The 14262-nt window shown below is 48.8% G+C and overlaps 1 pseudogene; it reads right to left on the bottom strand.

The window, feature by feature from the left end:
- LOC127036522 (cytokine receptor common subunit beta-like) overlaps nt 1–14262 on the bottom strand; it is a 28971-nt pseudogene that overhangs the window by 6237 nt on the left and 8472 nt on the right.

Raw genomic sequence — 14262 nt, 5'->3', positions numbered from 1 at the left:
GGGGACAACATTGCTCCTTGATGGAGGGAACAGGTCTGGAGGCCTCGTGGCCCTGTCTCACCACGCCCCAAAAAAGGGCAGAGGAGAAGTCCCCCAGGCAGTCTAGAGTGGCTGCAGGGGAGCAGCTAATCAGAGGGGCTGCTGGAGTGACCAATCAGGGGGCACAAGGGCCATATAAAAGAAACCAGCAGCGGCAGAGCAGTCAGCTGCTGCCTGGAGCTTGAAGAAGGAGAAGTGGGTGCATGGCTGGCTGGAAGAGCAGCAGGACCATTGACAGCTCACTGCAAGTGAGACTAAGCCCAGGAAATGCGGCTGAAGACCAGATGCCTGGCTGGCAGGAAAAGAAGAAGGGCCATGGGCAGCTTAGTTCGGGCAGGCTGAGCCCAGAACCTAGCGAGACCAGGTGAGAGTACCATGATGGGCCCTGCTGGTCTGGTTGAAGATTGAGCCCAGGGAGGGCTGCCAAAAAAGCATTAACTGAGCGTACCAAGATGGGCCCTTTTGGGCTGTTAAAGAAAGCAGTGCCTCTGGGGGAAGCCGTGGTGCTACAGTCCATACCAGGCCATGAGCAAGACCTAGAGACTGCATACACCAGAACCGGGGACAGTGTGTATGATTCGGCCGGAGGGCTGAGTCACTGAAGAACTGCCAAAAGAACCATTGGCTGGAGGCGTGCTCATGAGAGGCAGGTGCAACCCTGTTGTAAGAACTGAAAGAAAAAGGCTCCCACCTGACCACAAAGGGGACACTCGCAAGAGGTGGGTGCCGCCCTGTTCAAAACTGAGTGATTGCAGGCATGTATCGGCCAGAGAGGAGGTGCTCACAGGATACAGGTGTCAACATCATTACAGGCAGGGTTTATTTTGTTCTCCACGGGCCTTTCATTTTCCCCAGTGCTGATCTCTCTCATTTAACTCCGCCCTTCATCAAGTAATGCCAGGTATGTTGTGGCAGCTCTGCCCACGGAGCGCAGGGGAACAGTGTGGGCAGGTGCAGGAGGGCAGCAAATCAGCCACTGTGTGTAATGGCAGCCCTGCCCTGGGAGACTATGGGGATGCTGTAGGTAGGGCCAGGGCCCAGGAAATCAGCCTGTGTCTACAGCATAAGAGCTCTGCCATCCCAGGGTGAGCTGGGGCATCCCATTTCCTAGGATTTCTGAACACCTTTGGATCCGACACCTAATGAAATGTGACAGACACTTAAAACCACGGGGTAAAGAACAGAGTCCGACCATGGATTGAAAACCAGCTACACAACTGGGAACAAAGAACTATTGGGAATGGCTATTCGTCAGGGTGCAGAGAGCTCATTACTGAGCTGTTCTGGGGCCAGCCCTGGGAGCTGTGTGCATTATGGATTTGGAGAGAGAACTGGGCAGCAGATTGGTGACGTTTGCTGGTGACACAAGATTATTTCAGTTGCTAAGGGTAATTAGCATGAGCGACTCCATTTTGTAAGTTTCCCTATTTTGTATCCATCATTAACTAAAAGAGAGCACATCACGTACACAGCTCCCAAGGGCAGCATTAAAGAAAGATAAAGCCAGAGACAGGAAAGAGGATCGGAAAACAGCAGCAACAGCAAGATTGAGGAAAAATTCTAGTATGCAAAGTAACAGCTGGACTGTGCACTAGCCAGCACGAGGACAATGATTAGCTGTAATAGGCTGAAGATAAGAAAATGGCTTGTTTATTGGCTAAGGCTTCCAATCCATGAGGGTAGCATGCACTCCGAAAAGGTATATAACTTCTATGTAATCTGCAGCCTGGGTCTCTCCCTGACTAGCAGGGGGACACCATGTTCAAACATTGTTTGAACCTTGCGCAATAAAACTTTGTTTGGACACTCTGTAAATCTTTGGTTTTTGTGCCTCAGCCTAGAAACGAATGGTGCGTGGCCTACAGGTATAATTCGCAACACAGTTAGAACTAGAGAGACTTGACAGCATCTCTGGGTGGATGTGAACCCATGGAGGGAATGAGCAACACAATAGTAGGTGCAGTTCAGCTTGCCCAAGCATAAGGTAAAACACAGCGGCAAAAATACTATCACCTGGCCTTCTCCTATGCACTGCTGGGCAGGGTCCTCGAAGGACAATGTGTGACATTATCTGATTAAGTTATGAACATATAGATCATTGTTGCAACCTCTCTTATATATTTGCAACAAATCTCATACAAAATGTGGCATGTAAGATGTCTATTAAAAGGTTATGATTTGCTGGTTATGATTATGCTATCTATATGCATGTATCATTTTTGTATTTGAAGTTATAAGTATTGGCGCTATACCTGGATTTCTAATGCTTGCTCCTGAGGTAACGCCCACAAGGTAGTTAGCCAGCACAGCTTGGAGGCACTATTCAAATTAAGAGGCTCATCAAAAAACACGTACCAGACAATAGACCATGGGAGACGCCAATCTATACTGAATGAACTGTCCTGCACAGGTGCTGTTTGAGGTATAGGTAATGGCTTCTTGTAGCGGGGTGGTCACCCCGCTCAGGTTAAGAAGGGATTAAAAGCAGCCAAGGGATGCTGGTTGGGAAACAGCCACAGGTGTGGACACACCCAACTAGGGTCCAGCTGACCCTGATAAAAGGGCAGGCTGAGAGAGCAAGAGTCTCTCTTGCTCCAGCTGAAGAGCAGAGAGGACCAGGCTGCCTGGGTGAGCAAGCAGGGTACCTGAGGCAGAGCTCTGGCCTGGTAAGTCCCCAGACTGAGGCCTTGCTGAAGGCCAGAGGAGGTACTAGGGCTGCAGGGAGGCAGCTGGAGCTGGAAAGGCAGCTGGTCTAAACCCCCTTGCTGATGAGAAGTGGCCACTTCAGACTGCAGTTTGGCCCTGAGGGAAGGGACTAGATGAGGACTGGCAGTGGGTCATTGAGGTGAGGTGGGCTTAGGGGACTGGGGTTCCCCAGGGAGGGGAGACCCAGAGTGTGGGGCACTGTTGTCAGGCAACACCCCAAGGTAAGGGGCATTAGGGTCTGGGAAGGATGCGGGACCTGAAGTGCTATAAGTGGTGGTGATCAGGAGGAAGCAGGCACCGGTAGACAGACACTGGACAGCAGGAGGGACACTGAGGTTGGAACTGACCAGCAGGAGGTGCTGTGGCGGTGCCTGCTGTGCTACACTTCTTCTGTGTCCAAACCTTCATGCATGGACATGTGACTTGCCCATGTGACTCCAAACACTATCTTGTCACCTGTAACTTTCCACTAGATGTGCTGAGAGCTTTGTTTGAAAGAACAGGTTCCCTGCACATGGCAAAAGATATAAAAGGCCCTGGAAACCCCTCCATTTTGCCTGTATCCTGCTCTGGCCTCTTTCCTGCCCAAACCTCTGGACTATGAACTTATGTGAATGGAAGCAGTCTAATCAAGGAATTGAGGACCTTGGAAGCAGCCAGAAACTTGACTTAAGCCAGCAGCTTATTCCATCACTGCAACAAGCCTGAGTGTGGTCTTTGCAATTACTGTATGTATTTGATTCCTTTGAGCAATTTTAACTCACCTTCTTTTTATAAATAAATCTTTAGATTCTACATACTAAAGGATTGGCATCAGGATGATTTTTTGGGTAGGCTCTGAGTTGCATATTGATCTGGGTGTGTGGCTGGCCCTTTGGGATCAGAAGAAACTTATTTTTTTGAGACTGGTTTTAAAGAACCACTCATCTCTAAATCCAGTGGTTTTGGTGGTGATATAAGAACTGGAATGCCTAAGGAAACCGCTTTTATAACATCTTGTTCGCCAGTGTAGTGAAACAGAAGTTTTCTTCTGTTGCTGGTTTGGTGTATCTTATGGAAGAATAACCACCAGTTTTAGGTTGTGTTTGCCCTGTTTCTTAGCAGTTTGGCATTGAGGCACAGTTACACAATGTAATGGGGGTATTTACCCTACAGGTGCTGTGAAAGAGTAAAGGTTTGAGGAGCTTGCTTGAACCTGGAGGATGGGCCAGGCCTACTTAGAAATAAAGCCCAGGTGCAGATGAGAAGGGCTTGTGGCCATAAACAGCTGAGTGAGGCTCATGGGAGGAAAGAGACCTGGGGAGAGGACGTGAGAAGTAGCCTAAGAGAAGGCTGAGAGAGAGAGAGAGAGAGAGAGAGAGAGAGAGAGGAGGCAGAGCAGACAGCACACTCCAGGGGTGAGTGGGAAGTCTGACTGGAGACAGGGACACTGAAGAGCAGTAGCCTGCTGGAGCTCCTGAGTGAGGAGAGGAGCATGTCGGCTCCTGGATAGCAGGGCTGTTGAAAGCACAGGACCTGGAGACAAGCTGTGGGGATAAGTGGAACGAATGAGGCAGGCTTGTGAGGATGAGATGGCCAGCTGAGCTCAGCCAGGCTGAGGGGTTTTGTTTTGTTTATGGTTCTATTGGACATGGTAAAGGACTCTGTTGGCCAGAAGGGGCAGGACTCTGTCAAGTTGTCTGACCAAAGGGCCAGGGTACTCTTGCAGCTGGAGTAGGCCAAAGATTTTTAGGGAAAAACTAAGGCAAAAGTTGCTGCACTGCCACACCCAGCAAGGAGGAGTGTGCTGGGGTGGCTACTTGCTACAGTCAAGCCTTCAGGAACAGCAATGGAGGTGTCTGCCCAGAGCGGGACAAAGATCTAAAAGCTGATGGGTTGCTTGGGAGCATTTAAAAAGGGAATGGAAATAGTCCCCTTCTGTCAAACAGGGGTGCTCTCCTTGGAGCACTACATTTCTGATCACCTCCCAGGACAGAGGATGTAGCTGAGATTGAAGAGCTTCCAAGAGGGCCAGTGGAGGTGGGTTGAGGTCTGGACAGCAGCTACAGGACAGAAAGAGTGACAGGTTTATTGCATGTGCAAAGGACAAAAGTGGAGGGGGGATGGTGTCTAGTGTCAGGTGTGGAAGACCTGGGTTTAAGTTCCTGTTCCTCTACAGACTTTGTTCATGACCTTGGGTGAGTCATTTAATCTCCTTGCCTCAGTTCTCTAGCTGTAAAATGGGATAATAGTGCTGCCCTGTCTCACAAGGGCATTGTAAGGAGAAATACACTAGAGGTTATGAGGTACCCAATACTGTGCTGATGGGAGTCATGGAGGCACCTGGCATAGATCTGGCTGAGGTCTTGAGGAATTGTGCTGGTGGGGAGCACCACCACTTCAGGGTGAGTGGGGGAGGGACTGTGTCTCTGAGGTGGACCTAGGCAGATGCCACCATCCTGTAGGGTGATTATACCAACTGCACTCTGGCAAGCAGGTACAGAGGTAGGGCAGGACCATGACTCAGCCTCCTGCCTTCACCTTCCCCAGTCCTTTGGGGGCACAAGGAGGGAACAGTCCCTGTGCTTCTGCAAATCAAACACTGTGACTGGCCCTTGCATGGAAATGCATGTGGTTGGAGCTTGCCCTAGAAGATCATTACTAAGGGGATTTGGCAGACTGAGTGACTCATTTCCCCTTGTCCCATATCATGAGAGGGTCACTCAATAAAAGTAACATTCAGGGGAGGGGAGAGAAGAAATAGATCTTCCCACACTTTATTGGAAACCTCCCTACCTCCGAAGGGCGGAGGACTGTGACTTTATAAAGAACCAGCTATCGCCCTGGCTCATAATAACATGGGTAATAGTGTACAAGCAGCAAAGAGTCCTGTGGCACCTTATAGACTAACAGACGTTTTGGAGCATGAACTTTCGTGGGTGAATACCCACTTCGTCAGATGCATGCATCTGACAAAGTGGGTATTCACCCACGAAAGCTCATGCTCCAAAACATCTGTTAGTCTATAAGGTGCCACAGGACTCTTAGACTGGATCTGTAAAAGCAGCAAACACGGCTACCCCTCTGATAATGGGTAATAGTGGTGCAAGTTACACTAGTAGTAACTGAATCTTGTGCACATAGGGCCAGGAAGTAATTTCCCTATGCAGTGTTGCACTCTTGGGCAGGTGCATTGTGGGCAGGAGTTTGTTTACCTCTGAAGCAGGATAATGGATGTGAGAGACCAATGGCCTAATCTGCTGTTTCCACTTTGTCCACAGTGCTCCCATCATCCCCCAGTCAGGGGCAGTGGTTTGATCAGCATGTTCAGGTTCCACCTGGGCAGCTACACACTCAGCAATAAACCCCAGGGCAGCATTTCCCCTTTCTCTGACCCATGCAGAGCTTCTACTTCCACTTCTCCAGGGTCAGCAGTTCTTTTACCTGGAGGTAGCTCTGGAGCAGCTGACTCCTGCCAGGATTTGGAATCTTTTCCTCCCATTTTTTCTTCTTGCTGTAACAAGACAGAGTTTGCAAGGTCACTTCTCCTAGGGGCAGGCTACACTAGACACACAGCCGTACCTGGGCCCCCTTGTCAACCCAGAGGCCTGAAACTCCATGGCCCAGCACTCAAGCTGCAGCCCCGGCATATCCCCAGCTCGACTAAGCCCTAGATCAAGGATAGGGGTGTGCCCATACAGCACCTCACCCTTGTTTCTCTGCCCCTCCCTGCACTCACTCTACCAATGTGTCTGGTGAATCTCCCACTCCCAGTGCAAACTTACCTGAGTAAGCCTCTATAACTGCACCAGCCAAATGCTATCAGCATGATGGTGAAGACTGGAACCAGCACTGGGAGAATCAGTGGTGACCAGACTGAGACAGATAAATGAGAGATAGCAAGAGAAAATAGCTTCATTCTATATCAAACTTGATGCTCTGGATGGATGATATTGAGGTCAGGAAAATGTAGGTTACCTATCAAGTCACATGTCCTAACTGACAGGTCTGTTAGACCATGGAATAGTTGTGCATGTGTGACAGACTAGATTTGAACTAATCAGGGCAATGAATCCGTGAACACGTTTGCTAAAACCAACTCGTGATTTGATCTGTCTGTGCCTGAGCCCTTTCTGTTGGGTTTTCCATGAACATCTGGATAACCAGTTGACATTTGTGCAAACATCTGGGGACGAGTTTGTATTTGTGAGAGTCCTCATATGCCCACAGACCTCAGATGTTCCCAAGAAAAAATTCCCTCTCCTGCACAACCCCAAGGCACAGGGTCTCCCAGGAGGTGCTGTGGAAGTGGGGTTAGTCTCTACAGATCTCTTTAGGTCAGCCCTAAAGGGGCTATGGTCCTCAAACCCCTACTCTCCTAATCCCATGTTAGGAATATTTAAAAAAAAAACTGAAGAAATTCCCAGAGCATAGAACTTTGTTAAGTGAAGTTCAGACTGAGAGAACAGATCAGTAACTTCAGGATGAAGATCCCTACGAGAACATTGCAGGTATCAACAAAAAAGAAAAACACCCAGTCATTTGAAATGCCAGGAGACTTGCAGTTAAGTGTGAATTTACAAGAAACACAAACATTTGAGTCTGTACATTCACAACTTAAGGCCTATTCAGTCACCTCTCCTGTTTGTACAGGTTCAGGAAGCCAACCGGAGTCCATGAACTGTACCATAAGACCTAGTGACCAATCACACAGCCTGAATTCCAAATGCTGAACAACACATCCATGAAGAAATGCTTCTCTGGATGACCAGAGAAACCCCTGTAGGCTCCAATAGATTTGCTTAAAATCAGTTTCAAAGAGTCCATCTTTTTCTTATTTTTCAGACATGAAAATGTGGTTCAGAATGAACAGTTCAACCAGCTCCACTGATTGATCCCTTTCTACCTTCTAGCATGGATCATTCCTTCCCTTCTCCAGCCCTCCACTTAGATCCATGAACTTCTCTTACTGGCCTCCAGCCCAATTTTCAACCTGACCACATCCTGTGGGATCCAGTCTGCCTGGTTCCTCTTAAAGGTAGTAACCTGACCACTTCAAAGGCTGCAGTGCAGAGATACAATGTGTAGGGGAAGGTTACAGTCATGTGGCCCTGCTCCCTGATTTTCCTGGGACTCACGGAACTAAAACCTCTGTACAACACTCTGACAGTGTAGGCAGTTCATGCTTCTAAACCTCCTTGTGGAGGCCGCTTCTCTCCTCACCTAGTGCATCCACATCCAGCCCCTGATTTTCATAGTGTTTTCTTGTTCCCATGGGAAATGGCAGCCCTGGGTTCCCATTCAGATAAGCCAATTATACTCCTTCTCTGTGATCTGAAGCATGCAGCCAGGTACCAAGGGGACCCTGGTCAGTCTCTTTGCTCAATTAACTGTAAGAAACCCTGGTTCCCCATAAACCCCAGCTAAGGGACCCATTTCTCTAGGGAGGGAACTGATCCCCTCCCCCAAGCCCGTGGCCCAGCTGGGATGTACCACTCTCAGTTTTCCAGGTGTACTCCTCACTCCACTCGCTCCAGTGCCCCTGGTAGGGGAGCATGTTCACTCTTGCCCGCATTTTCCCCCTATAGTGTGTGGAGGGCTCCAGCATCTGCAGGGTGAAGATGAAGGGAGGCTTGTCATTGCTGATGTTTACAAGCTGGGCATTCTGGGAAGAGAAGAGATGGAGGAGGGGTGAGGAACTCTCTGTCCCATCCACTCACCTACCTGGCAGAGTCCTGGGCTCCCAGCAGTACCATCACCTACCTCCAAGGAGTCACCAATCTTCCAATACAAAAATTCATATCTCTGGCCTATATAGCCATACTTAGGATCTGTTTTGTCCACCTCAACTCATACTCCTGGTCTTTTGTCTTTGTCATTGTCACGTTGACAGGCGCAAGCAGCTTGACTAGAACACAAACAACACATTAGGAACATGTATCCATCTCCCAGCTTCGGGGCTGCCTAGAGGATTCAGGGGGCCTAGGGCAAAGCAATTTCAGGGGCCCCTTCCATAAAAAAAATTACAATACTATATTCTTGTGGCGTCCTCTGTGGGGCCTTGGGCAAACTGCCCCACTTGCCTCCTCCCACCCCCCCCCCCCCCACAGGCGGCCCTGGGAAAAATAAATCTTCCGCATCAAGGCACAAATCCAGTTTTGAGAAAACTTCTTTACAAGGTATCACTGGTTCTCAGCATCAGCTAGCACTAAGAGGTACTAAAGCTCATTAAAAGGGTTGGACAAATATTTTCCATCAAAACATTTTTTGGATTGAAAACTAGGGGTTTTTAAAAAGCAGAAAAAAAAAATCACAGACAATGTCTGCTTTCCTTCAAAATTTGTTGTGGTTTTTTAATTGAAAAGCTGAAATTAGTCTGTCAAAACCTGAATATGGTTTGGGGTTTCAGAAGTGAGTGGCCAAATATTTGCTGCTTGCTGTGTTTGATTATTTAAAGAAACAATAAAAAAAATTCTGCTTAAAAAAAATCCAAAACTTTTGAATCACCTCAGCTTGTGACCAAACGCTTGAGCCCATCCAGCCAGAGATTTTTCCAGGTTTCTGATACTCTGCTGGCTTCCTTGACTCATATCTGTCTCCATAGCTTTGGGTTCATTTAGGTTAGAACATAAGAACAGCCATACTGGGTCAAACCAAAGGCCCATCCAGCCCAGTATCCTGTCTACCGACAATGGCCAATGCCAAGTGCCCCAGAGGGAGTAAACCTACAGGTAATGATCAAGTGATCTCTCTCCTGCCATCCATCTCCACCCTCTGACAAGCAGAGGCTAGGGACACCATTCCTTACCTATCCTGGCTAATAGCCATTAATGGACTTAACCTCCATGCATTTATCTATTTCCTAGAGACTGGCTCCATGGGGTCCCTAATAAACTGGAGATGGTTACTGTGGGTTTGTCTTTTGTATAGCTTATGTACATACTCCACGAACTGAGCATTTGAACTTTTTCCAGAATCTGGGATAAGCCTATGTTGTGAAAACTGAAATGCTCAAAATAGCACATGAATGTGAATGGACACAAGGTGCTAAAATTAAATTAACCCAGGGGTTCTCACACTGGGGGTCGGGACCCCTCAGGGGGTCATGAAGTTATTACTGGGGGTCACAAGCTGTCAGCCTCCACCTCAAATCGCGCTTTCCCTGATATTACTCTTCTCATGTGATCCCTCCCCCAGTGGCTAATTTTAAATGAAGCTACCCTCCCCTGACATGAATCTCCCTATGGCACTGAAATTAAATATAGACTATAATTTGGCATTTGAGAAGTGAAAGGGATGCTAGCCCTAATGGAAAAGCTTACAGCTTGGCTCTTCTGCAAGCCTCAAACTGCTGAATGAGCTTTAGGGTAGGGAAGGCTGTGCCTCTCAAACAGCCTGGCTCTGCCCCCTATCCAACCCCCACCCAATTCCTGCCCCCTGACTGCCCGCCCCCCTCAGAATCCCCGATCCATCCTGCTCCTTGTCCCCTCCCCCAGAGACCCACCACCACCACCCCGGGACCCCACCCCTGCTCCCTCTCACTTGACTGCCCCAACCCCTATCTGCCCCCTCGTTGTGTCCTGACAGACCCCAGAACACCGACGATCCAACCCCCCATTCCCTGTCCCTGACCGCCCCCCGTCTGCCCTCTCCCTGTCCCCTGACTGTCCCCTGGACTCTCTGCCCCTTATCCAACCCCCCACAGTCCCAGCCCCTTACCAACGGCTCTCCCCTCACCTGGAGCCTCAGCGCATCCAGGAGTGTTGCTGGCCAGCTGCAGAGTGGCTTCAGCGAGGCCTGAGCTCCCTCCACTTGGCCTGTAGCTTGCAGCTCTTCCCCCTTACCATGCGGCTCTGAGTGGGGAGGGGCTCAGGCCCCACTGGAGCCACGCTGCAGCTGTCCAGGGACGCTCCTGGATGCGCTGAGGGTCTGGGAGAGGGGCAGAGGCAGGATCGGGCAGGGGAGGGAGCCTCCCCCATTCTTGTGGGGGCCCCTGCAGAGCCCGGGGCCTGAGGCAAATTGCCCCACTTGCCCCCCCCTTTGGGCAGCCCTGCCCAGCTTCTCTTTCTGCCCATTCCCTTTCCCACTGTGAGTTGTGGGCAGGACTAAGGATACACTTGTGCAAAACTTGTTGCCTGAGTAGACTAGCACCAACGACTACTAATAGCAGTGCCCCTATCTGACTCATCTCATCTCCACACGCCCATTCTGTACCTCCTCATGGCAGTGCTCTGTCGGTGCCAGTCAGGAGCTCCAGTGCTGGGAGCTTCCTTTACCAGCCCTCTGCCCCACCCACACATCATTGTCTAGCTCTTTTGTTCACCATTCCACCTCTCTGCCAACCCAAGTGTTTCCTAAGCTGGAGGAGAAACCACCAGATAACCCTGGGTTGAGTAACCAAATGGGCTCTCACTGTTTTTGTAGGTTTCAATCAGTTTCTCCTCCTTCTTGGGCCGGACAGTTATGAGGTACTGGCTCAGCCTGCTGGGATTGGTGACATGGATTTCACAGCTGTGGAACAGGTAGTGGCTGCCAGGCAATTCCTCCTCATGGACTGGAGAGCATTCTGTCTCTCTGGGGGAGAGAGCAGCCAGGTCTGAGTGATCAGGAGGGATAGTCAGATCCAGGAGGACAGGCATACGCTGCCATGGCTAGGTCACTTACTCTGATGCCGGTGGGGTTCTGTAGAAGAGTGTGAACAAGACAGAGCTGGTGACCTCTCTCCTCACTTCCCAGCTGCACATTAGCTGATCAACCCCATTGAAGAGGCAGCGAAGGTTCTTGGGCTGAGCCTCATCCCCTAGTGAGGAACCAGTGGTTAGTGTAGCTCTGGGAGGGGGAGGGTTGGGAGGGATGGAGAGGACAGTGGAGCAGGGACTGATTGTGACCGTTGAGGGAGGAAGGGAAAACTTTTACTTTCAGGGTTCTCTAGGGCAGTCCAGAGCATTATGCTGGTCCACTCATCCACTGGATACAGTCCACATATTGCCAGAGACACAGACTGGCCTCTGCTGAGCCCATATCCCCAAACCCACCATCTACACTGGCACTCACTGGCCGCTTTGCTGAGAGGCCAGATACTGAGCACACCTAGAAGGGTCCCATCAAAGCGAGGGGTTTCAGGTGCAGTGGCAGGGGAAATGTGTATAAGGAGCATGTACTGCCCCTGCCAGTGCTGCATTATGACTGGTGCCGTGCTCCTGTGCTGGGCAACTAACCAAAGTGCTGCAGTCTCTGTGGCTACTGCTCTGCTACCTGTCAGTGACACCAAATTCACTTCAGATAAGAGAACACCAGTGAAATTGGACCATTTTCATCAAATTCTCAGCCCCCAAATCCTCTGGAAGCAAAGCACAATATCCCTCTGCTGCCAGCATCTCATTACATCACCCCTTCCTCCCCCCCCCCCCCCCCCAGTCCCTTGACCTCCAGAATTACCTTCCTGAGACTTCCAGGACATGGCAGTGCTCCATTCGCTGGACTGCCCAGACCAACCAGCACCCTGGCTTGGCTTATATGGGGCACGAGCTACATAGTTGCTGCTCTGCATAAGGGCATCACACCTAAGCAAGCAGTGGCAGGAGCTTGTGACTGACACCAAGGAAGATTTCTGTCAGTGAGGATGAGATAGTGAGAGATGAGAGCAGGTGGAGAGAGAGAGAGAGACTTGTGAGAGAGGTGGGGGGAGGACCCTTTTCTTGGGTAATTCAGCTCAGCCAAGCACAGCCAGCGCTGTGATCCCTGGGTAAGGTGGAGCCAGATGCTCCTTGTACAGGGCTCATTGCTCTTTTATTTGCTAGATCTCTAGTCTTAACCAGCCAAGGCCATGGCTGGATGGCACAGGATTTGTAAGATGTACACACAGCTAGCTGCAGCGTGCACGGACCCGCTGTCTGGGCAATTCAGGTTTCAGAGAATCGCCTGGGTTCAGCAGCCAAGCAGGTTTCAGAGGATTGCAAAGGTTTGTCTTCTGCCCTCTAAAAGGTGCAACCAAGAACAACATATGCCAATGCCTAAGCACATCTCATGCCTACCTCCCAGGATTCCCACTCCCACTTGTAGGGCATGTCAAGCTCCAGTGCATTGGGCAGCCGGAGTCTTCCCTTTCGCCCTCCAGCTGCTTCCCAGGCTGCTTCTGTGACATTGATCCAACCCTTCTGAGGTGGGAGGGTCTGGACTGGAAATAGTAAGGGACAACATGGGCTGGGGTTATTAGTAGATAGGGAGAGAGTCTTTCTAAAAGTCTTATTTCCATAAGGAAAGACCCAGATCTGCCTAACATCAGGCTTTTGTGGGATTTCTCAGGACTGTAAAAAATCAAACAAACAAAAAAAACCATCTAAGGCCTGTTGGCACTTGGCAGTGGAAGACATGAAGTTGCCAAGGCCTTATGCAGGGCTGGCCTTAAAATGAGGCGAACTGACGTGCCAGACTGTGGGGGGGAGGACACCACTAGGACCCAGAATTTGGACCTTTCAAAGTTTTGGCCCAAACAAGGGGGAATGTGGATGTCATTTGAGCTCCCTGCCTCAGGTACTAAAATGTTGTGCCTTATGGAAAATAGCGATCAACAGAACAGAAGAAGAACAGGGAACTGAGTGTCAGGTAGACCCATAGCAGACAGCATTCATTTTAAGGTGGAGACATATCACTGTGTATTTTTCTGAGTGAAAAGGTTTGTTTGACATCAGTTTTTTCCTAATAGCAGAGAAACCCAGCTAGAGCATGGATGTGGGTTAGGTGGGCGGAATATGTCTGACTTTTCCATTGTAGGCAGGTAAGGAAGGAATCTATTTATCTTTCTGGAATCTTGTAAGTGAGAAGCTGTTAAACAGGTGTCACAATGAAAATGAAACTCAGTTCCTAGCATAATTATAGCTGACATGCAGAAGTAAGTTGAAGGGTTAGGGATAGGGTGGATACAAATCATTTTTTAATTTATAATTATTTTTTATTTAAATAACTTTTTTAGTTTTAATTAAATACAGCCTATTTTTTAAAAAAGCCTATTTAAAATTAAATTGGGAAATTATGACAACTATCTTAAAGCCTAAATTTACCATAATCTATTATAATAATTTAAATCAATTAAAATAATAATATTAAGCAACACATATTTGCTGCCAAGTTTTAAAGACTGTGAGACTGTGAACTGGTGGAAGTCTCTGGCTAAGCACCTGGATTCAGAACTTGATACGGTGCTAAAAGCAGCTTTTGACAGCAGTAACCTCTTCTGTTGGTGCTTAGAGAATATTTTCTTCATTTCTGTTTATTCAACTAGTTCATTCCACATTAAGAAACCAATTGGAGTTGAAAAAGTAGGAAAGCTTGTTTTTCTCTTCCAATCTCTGTATAAAAACTAGGTGTGAGAGGACGAGATCTACTAGTTTTAAAATCTTGAAGAATGTGGTGATCCGAAACAATGAATTAAAGTCAATTACTACTTCCTTCTTAATTTTAAATGCAAAACATGTTTTGACAAACATTTTTTCTTGTGTATCCAGTGCACATAAAGTAGTTTTATTTAACTAATTATAG

This window comes from Gopherus flavomarginatus, chromosome 1, assembly GCF_025201925.1.
Source record: "Gopherus flavomarginatus isolate rGopFla2 chromosome 1, rGopFla2.mat.asm, whole genome shotgun sequence".
Taxonomy (NCBI): domain Eukaryota; kingdom Metazoa; phylum Chordata; order Testudines; family Testudinidae; genus Gopherus; species Gopherus flavomarginatus.
This window is presented reverse-complemented; position numbering and strand designations above follow the sequence as displayed.